An 11,076-nucleotide genomic window follows, 5' to 3' on the forward strand; every position below is an offset into this window, starting at 1 on the left:
GCTAAAAAACTTTATGCGATTTGTCGATGACGATCATTCGTCATAACTCGCGAAGCAGGGGAGGGATGGGGGTAAGAAAGGAGTTCCAGGACCGAATAACCATGTTCTTACAGTATGTATGTATGTATGTATGTATGTATGTATGTATGTATGTATGTATGTATGTATGTATGTATGTATGTATGTATGTATGTATGTATGTATGTATGTATGTATGTATGTATGTATGTATGTATGTATGTATGTATGTATGTATGTATGTATGTATGTATGTATGTTCAAATCCAAAATATCGTCGTTGTCTCGTTGTCAAAAAACGCAGAATTTGTCGAATTCGCGTCACTTTTTTATAAGGTCCAGCGAATGAATTCACCACGATTAACATTTATGCACTGTAATGTAATGTAATGTCATGTAATGTAATGTAATGTAATGCATAATCTGTATCTGAGGTACCTGAATATGATCCAAGACTCAGCTTGTACTTGGATGCCTCGTTCGAGATCGCAAACGAGGCGTACTCGGCATATTTGGTATCTCCTTGCCAGTCGCCTAGATCCACTCGTAGCTTGTTAGGGTCACAGCTGTTTGTCAGGCGATATATCTTGTCCAATCCCAACCAATACTCACCATTCAGGTTGCGAAAGCCATTCTTGTAGTCAGCCCAGTCGCGATAAAAATCTACGGAGCCGTTTAGTCTCTTCTGGAGAACAGTCCATCCCCCACCGGCTGTTGTTTGGTCACAGAACACATCAAAGGCACCTGAACCGTCAGGGTCGATTGTATAAACACCACTGCTTGTTTTACCAGATTTGTACAGCTCAGCACAGCTTTTAGCTGGAACGTAAATTATAAATTAAAGCGATTGGTACTCATTTTGAAATACATTGAGATTTAAAACACAGCGCTCATCAGATATGTTTTGTCTTTGATTTATTTTTTTGTTTAATCACCCCTGTTAAATTGTTTTTTGGTTTCAAATTTAAAATAAGCTGCTAGGGGTGTCTGTCCTTCAAAGATTAATTAAAGTTGAGGTGACGTCATGATCACAACATAAAAGATCAGGGGACCACAGAGGTTTCATTTTGCATTCTAAACCTTTCCGTAGATGTTTCAATCATTCCTTGGGATCATTCTTATGTTGTGATGAACAACCGGGGTATATAAAACAATTATATATACACATATAAATTATGCGAACTGCAGATAAAGAATGGAAAGTGAAGACATGATCCTCGCATTGATAAAAAGCCTGAAGAAGAAATAAAATTAAAATGGATTCAATAATGACCCATTGGAGCTATTTTATGTTTACAAGATCTTGACGAGAAAAATGCGTCCGACAAAAAAGCAATTTAAAGGAAAGAAATCAAAATAGCCTTATTTTGACTGGTCAATCTTTTCATTTCTGGAATTAGTAAAACAAAAATTAACGCTTATTGTAAAGCCAAATTTTTTCCATTCTACAGTTTCTTCAAATATCCGTTTCACTCTCGAAATTTGTTTGAATTGGAAGAAAGATTAACGCCAAGCTAAATTTGAAACCGTTAGTTTTTTGTTCCAGGGCGTTGTTTTCAACTGAAGAAATTATATATCGCTTTCACTCACTCACATGTACTGCGTGATTTATTTTGACCAAGACTGACGTTACAGGAATCATGTGCTCAGTGGATACTTTGAATGAATATTTTCGCTTCGAGCTAAAACCATGTCGATATTGTTTCTAACCCTTATGGTCGTTTCCCTTTCACAACCTTTGTTGGGCAAAATGTGAAAACCTTACCGTTACAATCGCAGTTCTCAAGAGCAGCTATAGCGTCCTTTAACTGTTTAATGATTTTCTTTTTACAAACCCCAAAATCTTTGAATTCCGCCTCAAAAGTACATAGAACAAGAACAATGAAAAACACAGTCCATCTTTGAGCGACCATGTCTGAAAAAGGTAGCAAACAAAAATGGTTATTAACTGGGTGGGACTGTGCCGGGTCTATAAGCCGAGGTCTTGGTTAAATAACAGATTTGTGCGTGCTTGCGGAAAAAACACCTGTAAATTAATAGTGCCGATGGCCAGAAAAATTATAAAGGCTCACAGATTAGACTAGCTGTTACTTAATGGGATAGACAATTAATATAAATACACTTCAGCAGCACCTACATGTTATTTCAGACCGCTTAAAAGGCAGATATCATTCAGTAAACACTCTTGTAGTATCTTGTACTTGCGATATGGTTTAGGGGTGAACATTGAAATTCAAATTCATTTGTAAATGAATCATTGTTGAGTTAAGCCTGGTTTTCACTTGCGACGCAAGCACAAGCGCGATCACGCAAAAAGGAGCCTGATGTCGAAGTCGTTTTCACGGAGATATAAGAGCTGTTATCCTTGCGCTTGTGCTTGCGCTTGTGCTTGCGTCGCTAGTGAGAACCAGGCTTTAAGCTTTTTATTGTAGCATATTGGTTGGTCTTTTGTGCCAGCTCAATCACAATTTTGGCGAAACTTCAAAGCATAGCTTTGCAAGCGAGAAATATAAACCTCATTAGGCGATCAAAAATTTTGCCTGACGCTATTCGTAGCAACGTTATCAATATTATCAACATGAAATTCACACCATTGCCCGGCAACACTATGTCTTTATAGATAAGGGCCCTTATGACTATAATTTCAGGTGATTTTTGCAAATCATACACCGAAAGAAGAAATTGAAATAGTCCGTCCGAGCTTCAATGTTTGTGTAGGCACAAGGGAAAATCTGGGACATTATTTTTAGGTTTTCCGTTGATGTAAATACATGTGCTTTTAATTTTTACTTATAGAAGCGACAATCACGACAATACTGCTTTAACAAAGTTGGTTTCTTGTGCTCTACAAGTACATCTTTCAAGTTTTTTACCCCAAGATTTTGCTTGCACCTCGAGCTCCTTTTGGCGTGAAAAGAGCGGGCAAAATATTCAGTACTGTGCCGAAAAAGGCACAACTCTAAGAAATATATTAGAGTGATCGAAGAAACACCAAAAATTCAACATTACCTGCAAATCTTCTTTTTTTTCCGAATGAATTCCTTAGCTTGGTTGTCTGAAACAGACTGTAAGCTTTAAAGTTTACAACGATACATATATTTTCAAACCGTGAATGTGGCATGAAATGTGAGACGTTCTACTGATAATGACAGGCCAAGCAACCTGACAAGTATTAGCTTCGTCAATAATTGCAAATGGATTTTTAAAGCAAATAATCGTTGGGTTTTTTACGACTTTCTAAGGAGCTTTTACATTCAAATAAACCGGCAGGATTTAGCATGAATTACTAGCATGCATATTTTCAAACGCGAAAAAGTCAGACGGAATCTGATGGCTCGTAACTTTCTCGTAAATTCTTCACCTCTGAGGGTTTGTTTCTTAGTGTAAGACGGCCAAAACGGTCGACGCAAGAACAACAGATTTGAGCTAAGGTTTACGAGTTTATTGGGCAAATCAACACAACAAAAACGGGAACGAGTAACTAATAACAAGAAATACAAAATAAAGCCACAATAAGCTAAAGCTACAAATTATTTATAACTAAGCACAATAAAATGATATATTTACAGGCTAGAAAATAATAAACATTCTTGCTAACAGCTGATTATAAAAGATGTCTTAAAACAAAAGTGAAAGGCAAAGAAATCACTCTCAAAAATGTAAACAAACTAAGAGCTGATACATTCTGTGAATAATACATGAAGTGGAAACTAAACAAAGGCTGGCCAAAAGGCTTGGCTTCGGATTACATATTAACTTATTGCATAACATTGCAATGTTGAATGAAAACTAGTAGTATGAAGCTAAAATCATGGAAATAGCGACTTCAAAAGGATAATTTGGAACGAAAATGAAACAGGAATAATTGTAACTATGATTTGGAAAAGAGGTAAGCGATCATACAGTAATTACTGGTGGAAACAGTAACAAAATGTAAAACAGACAAATTACATGCTGTGTGACACCAAAGGTCAACTAAATAAATAAAACTAAACAGCAAGGTAAAATGCATTTGCAGCTAAATTACAGGAGTAATTGCTATAACACCAATCAACCTTAGATGATGAAAGTTCTACTCAGAAAATATTAAGCTACAAAAGTAAACTTAGGCCTCAACAAAATAGGAAATACTAAAACATACCAAATGTTATTGATAGCTACACATCTGTGGGGAACTTGGAAATATCTTGAACACACGGGGTTGACACTCTTGGCAAACCAACTAACAACTGAACTAACTGAGCGAATGGTTGCCAATTTATAGTAGAATCCAGGAAAATGTAAAAATAACTAAAAACCTAATAAGGTTAGGGAGTGTATTTACTGCCTACAAACACAGGATTTACATAAAGGAACTGGGTGTTTTTCACACCTACATAACAGGAATTAGGTACAAGAAATGCATGGAAATAATGCAATTAGACAAGTAAAATCAGGGTGTGAAGGGAAATATAGAAATTTAGGTAAACCACCAACAATAATTCCTAGGATTACAAAAATAACTCACATTTCAGAAAATAAAATAACTAAAGACTTCAGTGACTAAAATGGAATAATAAACTTAAATCAACTTAAGTGACCTAGTCACATTCCCCCCTGCTTTTGCTTGCCATGTCCTCATGCAAGCACAAATAACAATAAAACACAGTCTTGATTTACTAAGCTAGAGAAAGTCTTAGGTAGCAAAGTCTCTGGGTAAACGATTAGGGTTACTGTGCTGTCCCTTGTTAAGCCTTGCAGATCTACGCAGCGGACGTCTGCCTGGACTTGCGGGTAGTGGCACAGGTCTACCTGGGGCACCGAAAGCAATCAAGAAGTCTTCTTCTTCGTCTGAAGATTCATCTGAGGGTACTTCGGGTCTACGTGCAGGTACTCGATTCCGTTGGGGGGCTAACTGTGGTAGCAGTGGTCTAGGCTTGGGGCAAACTTGAAGCTCGGTACGGTTTACGGTTCTGTTGGGACCATGACCATCAGCAGGCTCAATCTCGTAGACATTGTCACGGCGGCTAACTACCTTGTAGACCTTTGAGTTCCACTTGTCCTGTATTTTAGCTCTCCCATGTGGGTGGCTTCGGGTGAAAACTCTCTCGCCAACTGGGATAATGTCAGGCTTGACTTGTCTGCGGCGGTCAAACTGCTGCTTCCGAAGCGTAGCTTCTGCTCGGAGCTTGTTCTGAGCTTGCTGGTGGGCCTCATGTAACCGGTTCTGATGTAGGGTGAGCCACTCACCACTGTTGCTTGCTTGATCAATATGGTCACTCGGTAGGAGGAGGTCAATTGGTAGTTTCGGGTCTACACCAAACATCAGGTAGTGTGGAGAGTATCCTGTAGAGGTATGAGGAGTTGCGTTATACACATAACACAGTTCCTTGAGGTGCTCAGGCCACTTTCTCTTTCTTGCGGGTGGTAGGGTGCGCAATAGGTCATGGAGGGTTCGGTTGAAGCGCTCACATTGTCCATTTCCTTCCGGGTGGTAAGGGGTGCTGCGGGATTTCTTGATTTGGTACATTCGGCACAACTCTTGCACCAACTGAGCTTCAAAACATCTTCCCTGGTCTGAGTGGATTCTTTTGGGGACACCATAAACGAGGAACCAGTCACGTACCAGGGTTTTGACTACAGTACTGGCCCGCTGGTCTCTTGTTGGTACCGCGACTGTGAACTTAGTGAAAACATCGGTAAGTACTAACACGTTTTCCCTGCCATCTGAAGCTGGCTCGAGCTGGGTAAAATCCATCGCTAGTACTTCCAAAGGTTTGGAGGCGATGATGCTGGTCATTGGGGACTTGACGGGTAGATAGGGACCCTTTGCGACAACACAGCGTTCGCATTCTGACAGGTACTTCTTAACGTAGTCATGTAGTCCAGGCCACCAACAGCGTTCGCGAACCAACTGCTCGGTTCTCTCTGATCCCTGATGGCCACACTGGTCATGGACACCCTTCAGGAGTTCATCACGGAGACTGTCAGGTAGGAGCAACTGTAAATGCTTGTTGCCATGGTTGTCTGAGTTGCTACGGTAGAGAACTCCCTTCTTCTCTTTAATACGGTCCCATTGCTTGAGAAGCTGCTGTGCTCCACGGGTCTCGGCTTTCTTCTCTCTTGGGGAGGGTTTACGACCAATGGCACGATAGTGGATTAGGCGCTTAATGGTAGGATCGACACTCTGCAATCTTGCCAACTGCTTTAGATCCCAGGAGGGTACTGGACTGGTCCTGTACTGCTGTGGGGGGTTTACTGACAACTGATTGGTTACTGCATTCGGGTCTTCTGCTTGGGATACTGCTGACTGGAGGAGCTGTTCTCGAAGGGACTCAGGTATGGCTGTAGTGTTAAGGGATGATGCTAAGGTCACTTCTACTTGGTCGGCATTACATTCTTCATACTCCTCCCGGGGAAGACGACTCAGGGCATCTGCATTTGCGTTTTGCTTTCCCGCTCGGTACTTGAGGTTGAAGGTGAAGTTGGCCAGTTCGGACACCCAACGCTGCTCGACTGCTTTCAGTTTGCTCTTTGACTGCAGGTAAGTCAACGGGTTGTTGTCAGTCAGTACTGTGAAGGTTGAGGAAATTAGGTACTCGCGGAATTTCTCTGTCACGGCCCATTTGAGAGCTAGGAGTTCCAGCTTTCTGGAGGAGTAGTTCTCCATATTTCTCTCTGCTCCTCTTAGGCCACGGCTAGCATAAGCGAGGGGTCTGACCTTTCCGTCCTGCTCCTGTGACAACACCGCTCCAAGACCGTCGTTGGAGGCATCAGTTTCAACAATGAATGGTTTCGTGTAAATAGGGTAGGCTAGTACTGGTGGGCTGGTCAGGGCTTGCTTGAGCTTTTCGAATGCTTCCTGGCACTCTTGGGTCCAACCGCCTTCAACGGACTTGTTTCTCTGTTTGCCATTCTTTCCACCATTGTACAGCTTAGACACCAGTTCATGTAAGGGTCTTGCTATCTGTGCGAAGCGGGGAACAAATCGGCGGTAGTACGAGGCGAAGCCCAGGAATGATCGCAGGTCCTTGAGAGTACTTGGTTGGGGCCAGTTCGTCACTGCCTCCGTCTTGGCAGGATCAGTGGCGACGCCATCAGCAGACACGACATGTCCTAGGTACGTCACCTTTGGACGGAAAAACTGGCACTTCTTAGCCTCGATCTTTAGTCCATGTTCTCGCAGTTTCCGGAACACCAACTCAAGTCGCTGAAGGTGGGTGCTGATGTCATGGCTAAAGACAATGATGTCATCAAGGTAGACAATCAAAATCTCTAACAGTTCGTCGCGAAAAATGGTCTGCATAATCCTCTGAAAGGTCCCGGGTGCGCCTCCGAGACCGAAGGGCATCCGGTTGTACTCGTACAGTCCAAATGGGGTGGTGAAGGCTGTCTTATGTCTGTCTTCTGGTGCGACTTCCACCTGATTATAGGCAGAGGCCAGGTCAATTGTGGAGAAGATTTTAGCTCCCCCCAAGACGTCAAGACTTTCTTCAATTCTGGGTAATGGATAGGCATCACGCTTTACTTTGGCATTCAGCTGTCGATAATCCACGCACATACGCAGGGCACCATTTTTCTTTCGGACTAGTACAATGGGGGAGGCGTAATTACTTTGGCTTGGTCTGATCACACCTTTCTCTAGTAGATCTTGCAGGTGCTCCTTGACTTCAGCCAACTGGTTTGGGGGGATGCGTCTGTGGCGCTGGTTCACAGGGATGTCGTCACAGGTTGGTATCTGGTGCTGGATCATTGTGGTTCTGCCGAGGCTGTTACCCTCACTGGTAAACACATCTGAATAGGTAGAGAAGATTCGCAATGCTTCTTGCTTCTCGGCTGGGCTTCCTGGAAAATCTTTTAAGCTTATCTCTGCGGGGAGGTCTCGTTCACGTGGGGGGCGTACAGGTCTGCCGGGCTCTGGCTGAGGAGGCTTCTGGGGCTCGGCTGCTAAGGGGTAGGACACTACCACTTCATTGTTCTGTATGTCAAACTCCAGCTGGTCTCCACTGGTCACTTTAACTGCACCACGTACCGTTCCAAGGCGTGTTCGTGGCCTAAGCCACACATCTTTAGGGGAAGGGTTTGTTACTTGGATCAGGAAGCACGTCTTGGAAGCATTTACCAGCGTATTGGCCACCTGGACATTTCCTGGTACTGGTACACTGAGGGGCTCAACCAAGGCATTAGGACCACAGGTTGGACCAGTGACAGCTACAGTTGCTACAGAACTCGAGGGGACTAGGACTGGGTATGTTCCAGCAACACGGACCAAACCAGAGGTAGGGGTTCCAGGAGTCTTTGGGTCGGTGGCTGGCTGTTGCTGGAGCAGGGAACTAAACTGGGGAATCTGTGACAGTACATTGGTTCCAAGGAGACCAGGTACACTTCTTCTCTGTCTGGTAGTGGCTGGGGTGTCTTTAAGGACTAGTACACCACAGCTGGGTACTCTTACCCCATCGACCTCTATAGTCAACTCCAGGTAGCCTTAAGGTACGGAATTTCAAGCCCATTAGCGGCACGCAGGGTCAGCATTTGGCCACCTCTCACTCGTCCGCAAGTCGCCTTGAGTTTCTTTTTGTAGAATTCTTCTGTCACGAAGGACACCATGGAGCCCGAATCTACAACGCACGACACGTCGACACCACCAAGTTTGGCTTGGACTGTCGGGGTACCTCCGACCATGTGTATCGGTATGTCACTCTGAGGTTCTGAGCCACTACTGCTCCCCTCCACGGCATGGCTCACAGCCGTGGAGTTCTCTCGTTTAACGCTGGCAGCTTGCTTTGGTCTCGTCTGCCTCTCGTCTGCCTCTCACGCTGGTTCTGTCGGTTGCTCGGGCAGTCCCTCTTTATATGGTTTCTTGATCCACAGCCAAAGCATCCGGGTTGCCATTGCTGGGAGTTACCGGTAGAACTCATTGAGAGCTGTGAAATGGCCTGCTGCTGCCTGTCTAACACTTCTTGCTGGTGCTGGATCTGTTCCGAGAGGAGTTTCTGCTGTTTCTGCAAGTTCTCTGCCAACAACGTTTGCCCAGCTACCAGTTCATCGATCACCTTTCGCAGGTTAGGTACACTTTTCACTTCATCACAGGGAATGTCATCACCAGGGGGGTGTTCTGCAGCCGCCTCACGTACTGCCACTCTTCTTTGGGGGGTAACGTCCTCATCGACCCAGCGCTGGACCTCCTCACGCACCTGCTGGAAAGTCTTTGCGGGGTGGTCCCTTGCCCAACGCTTGATGTCCCTTCGCAGCTGGGGGTCTCTCAGGTTTTCCAGGAACTGGTCACGAAGAAGTTTCTCTTTCTCGGGCACACTGTTAGGGTCAAGACGCTCAACACGGGCCAGGAGCAGCATAAGGGCATGAGAGTACTCCTGAATACTCTCTCTCTTTCTGACAACGCTCGAAGAATCTCCTCAGAGCCTGGGTGGAGTTCAGCCCTTCTCCAAATGCACCTCGTAGGATTTCAAAGATGTCCTTTTTACTAGCTCGCTGATCTATAGGGCGAAGACGGACCTCTTCCCTGGCGGCGCCTTCCAGGTGATAGAGAACAAAGTCCACTGCTTCTGCATCGGGGTGCCCTGAGGTGGCTCGTTCAGCATCAACGATCCATTCCTCGATGGCATGGTCATCTCGGCTTCCGGCGAACTTCCGCAGCTTCCTTTCTCTCGGCACCTTCACTGTCACTGTGCTGGGGGTTGCAGCAGAGGCACTGGCGGCGGAACTGGTATCATGCTGGCCCTGTAGCTTCTCTTCCAATGCTTTCAACTTTTCCTGGAGTGCTTTTATTGCCTGCTCTGCCATCCTACTTTGTTACCTCGTTCCCGTTTTTAGTCTCTACTTAATTTGCTCAAATCCCACTTCTGACACCAAAATGTAAGACGGCCAAAACGGTCGACGCAAGAACAACAGATTTGAGCTAAGGTTTACGAGTTTATTGGGCAAATCAACACAACAAAAACGGGAACGAGTAACTAATAACAAGAAATACAAAATAAAGCCACAATAAGCTAAAGCTACAAATTATTTATAACTAAGCACAATAAAATGATATATTTACAGGCTAGAAAATAATAAACATTCTTGCTAACAGCTGATTATAAAAGATGTCTTAAAACAAAAGTGAAAGGCAAAGAAATCACTCTCAAAAATGTAAACAAACTAAGAGCTGATACATTCTGTGAATAATACATGAAGTGGAAACTAAACAAAGGCTGACCAAAAGGCTTGGCTTCGGATTACATATTAACTTATTGCATAACATTGCAATGTTGAATGAAAACTAGTAGTATGAAGCTAAAATCATGGAAATAGCGACTTCAAAAGGATAATTTGGAACGAAAATGAAACAGGAATAATTGTAACTATGATTTGGAAAAGAGGTAAGCGATCATACAGTAATTACTGGTGGAAACAGTAACAAAATGTAAAACAGACAAATTACATGCTGTGTGACACCAAAGGTCAACTAAATAAATAAAACTAAACAGCAAGGTAAAATGCATTTGCAGCTAAATTACAGGAGTAATTGCTATAACACCAATCAACCTTAGATGATGAAAGTTCTACTCAGAAAATATTAAGCTACAAAAGTAAACTTAGGCCTCAACAAAATAGGAAATACTAAAACATACCAAATGTTATTGATAGCTACACATCTGTGGGGAACTTGGAAATATCTTGAACACACGGGGTTGACACTCTTGGCAAACCAACTAACAACTGAACTAACTGAGCGAACGGTTGCCAATTTATAGTAGAATCCAGGAAAATGTAAAAATAACTAAAAACCTAATAAGGTTAGGGAGTGTATTTACTGCCTACAAACACAGGATTTACATAAAGGAACTGGGTGTTTTTCACACCTACATAACAGGAATTAGGTACAAGAAATGCATGGAAATAATGCAATTAGACAAGTAAAATCAGGGTGTGAAGGGAAATATAGAAATTTAGGTAAACCACCAACAATAATTCCTAGGATTACAAAAATAACTCACATTTCAGAAAATAAAATAACTAAAGACTTCAGTGACTAAAATGGAATAATAAACTTAAATCAACTTAAGTGACCTAGTCACA

At 43.1% G+C, this 11,076-nt stretch overlaps 1 pseudogene across 1 annotated transcript; it reads right to left on the reverse strand.

The window, feature by feature from the left end:
• Nucleotides 1-8,736: 8,736 nt before the first annotated feature.
• On the reverse strand, nt 8,737-11,068 carry LOC144640864 (uncharacterized; annotated as a pseudogene). Its single transcript, XR_013568454.1, has 2 exons — nt 10,629-11,068; nt 8,737-9,968 (listed from the first exon to the last, which is right to left on the reverse strand). The product of XR_013568454.1 is annotated as an uncharacterized LOC144640864 (transcript).
• Between the last annotated feature and the right edge of the window lie 8 nt (nt 11,069-11,076).

The sequence above is a fragment of the Oculina patagonica genome, unplaced genomic scaffold (assembly GCF_052425735.1).
Source record: "Oculina patagonica isolate OP01 unplaced genomic scaffold, crgOcupat unplaced523, whole genome shotgun sequence".
In the NCBI taxonomy this organism is placed as follows: Eukaryota; Metazoa; Cnidaria; class Anthozoa; order Scleractinia; family Oculinidae; genus Oculina; species Oculina patagonica.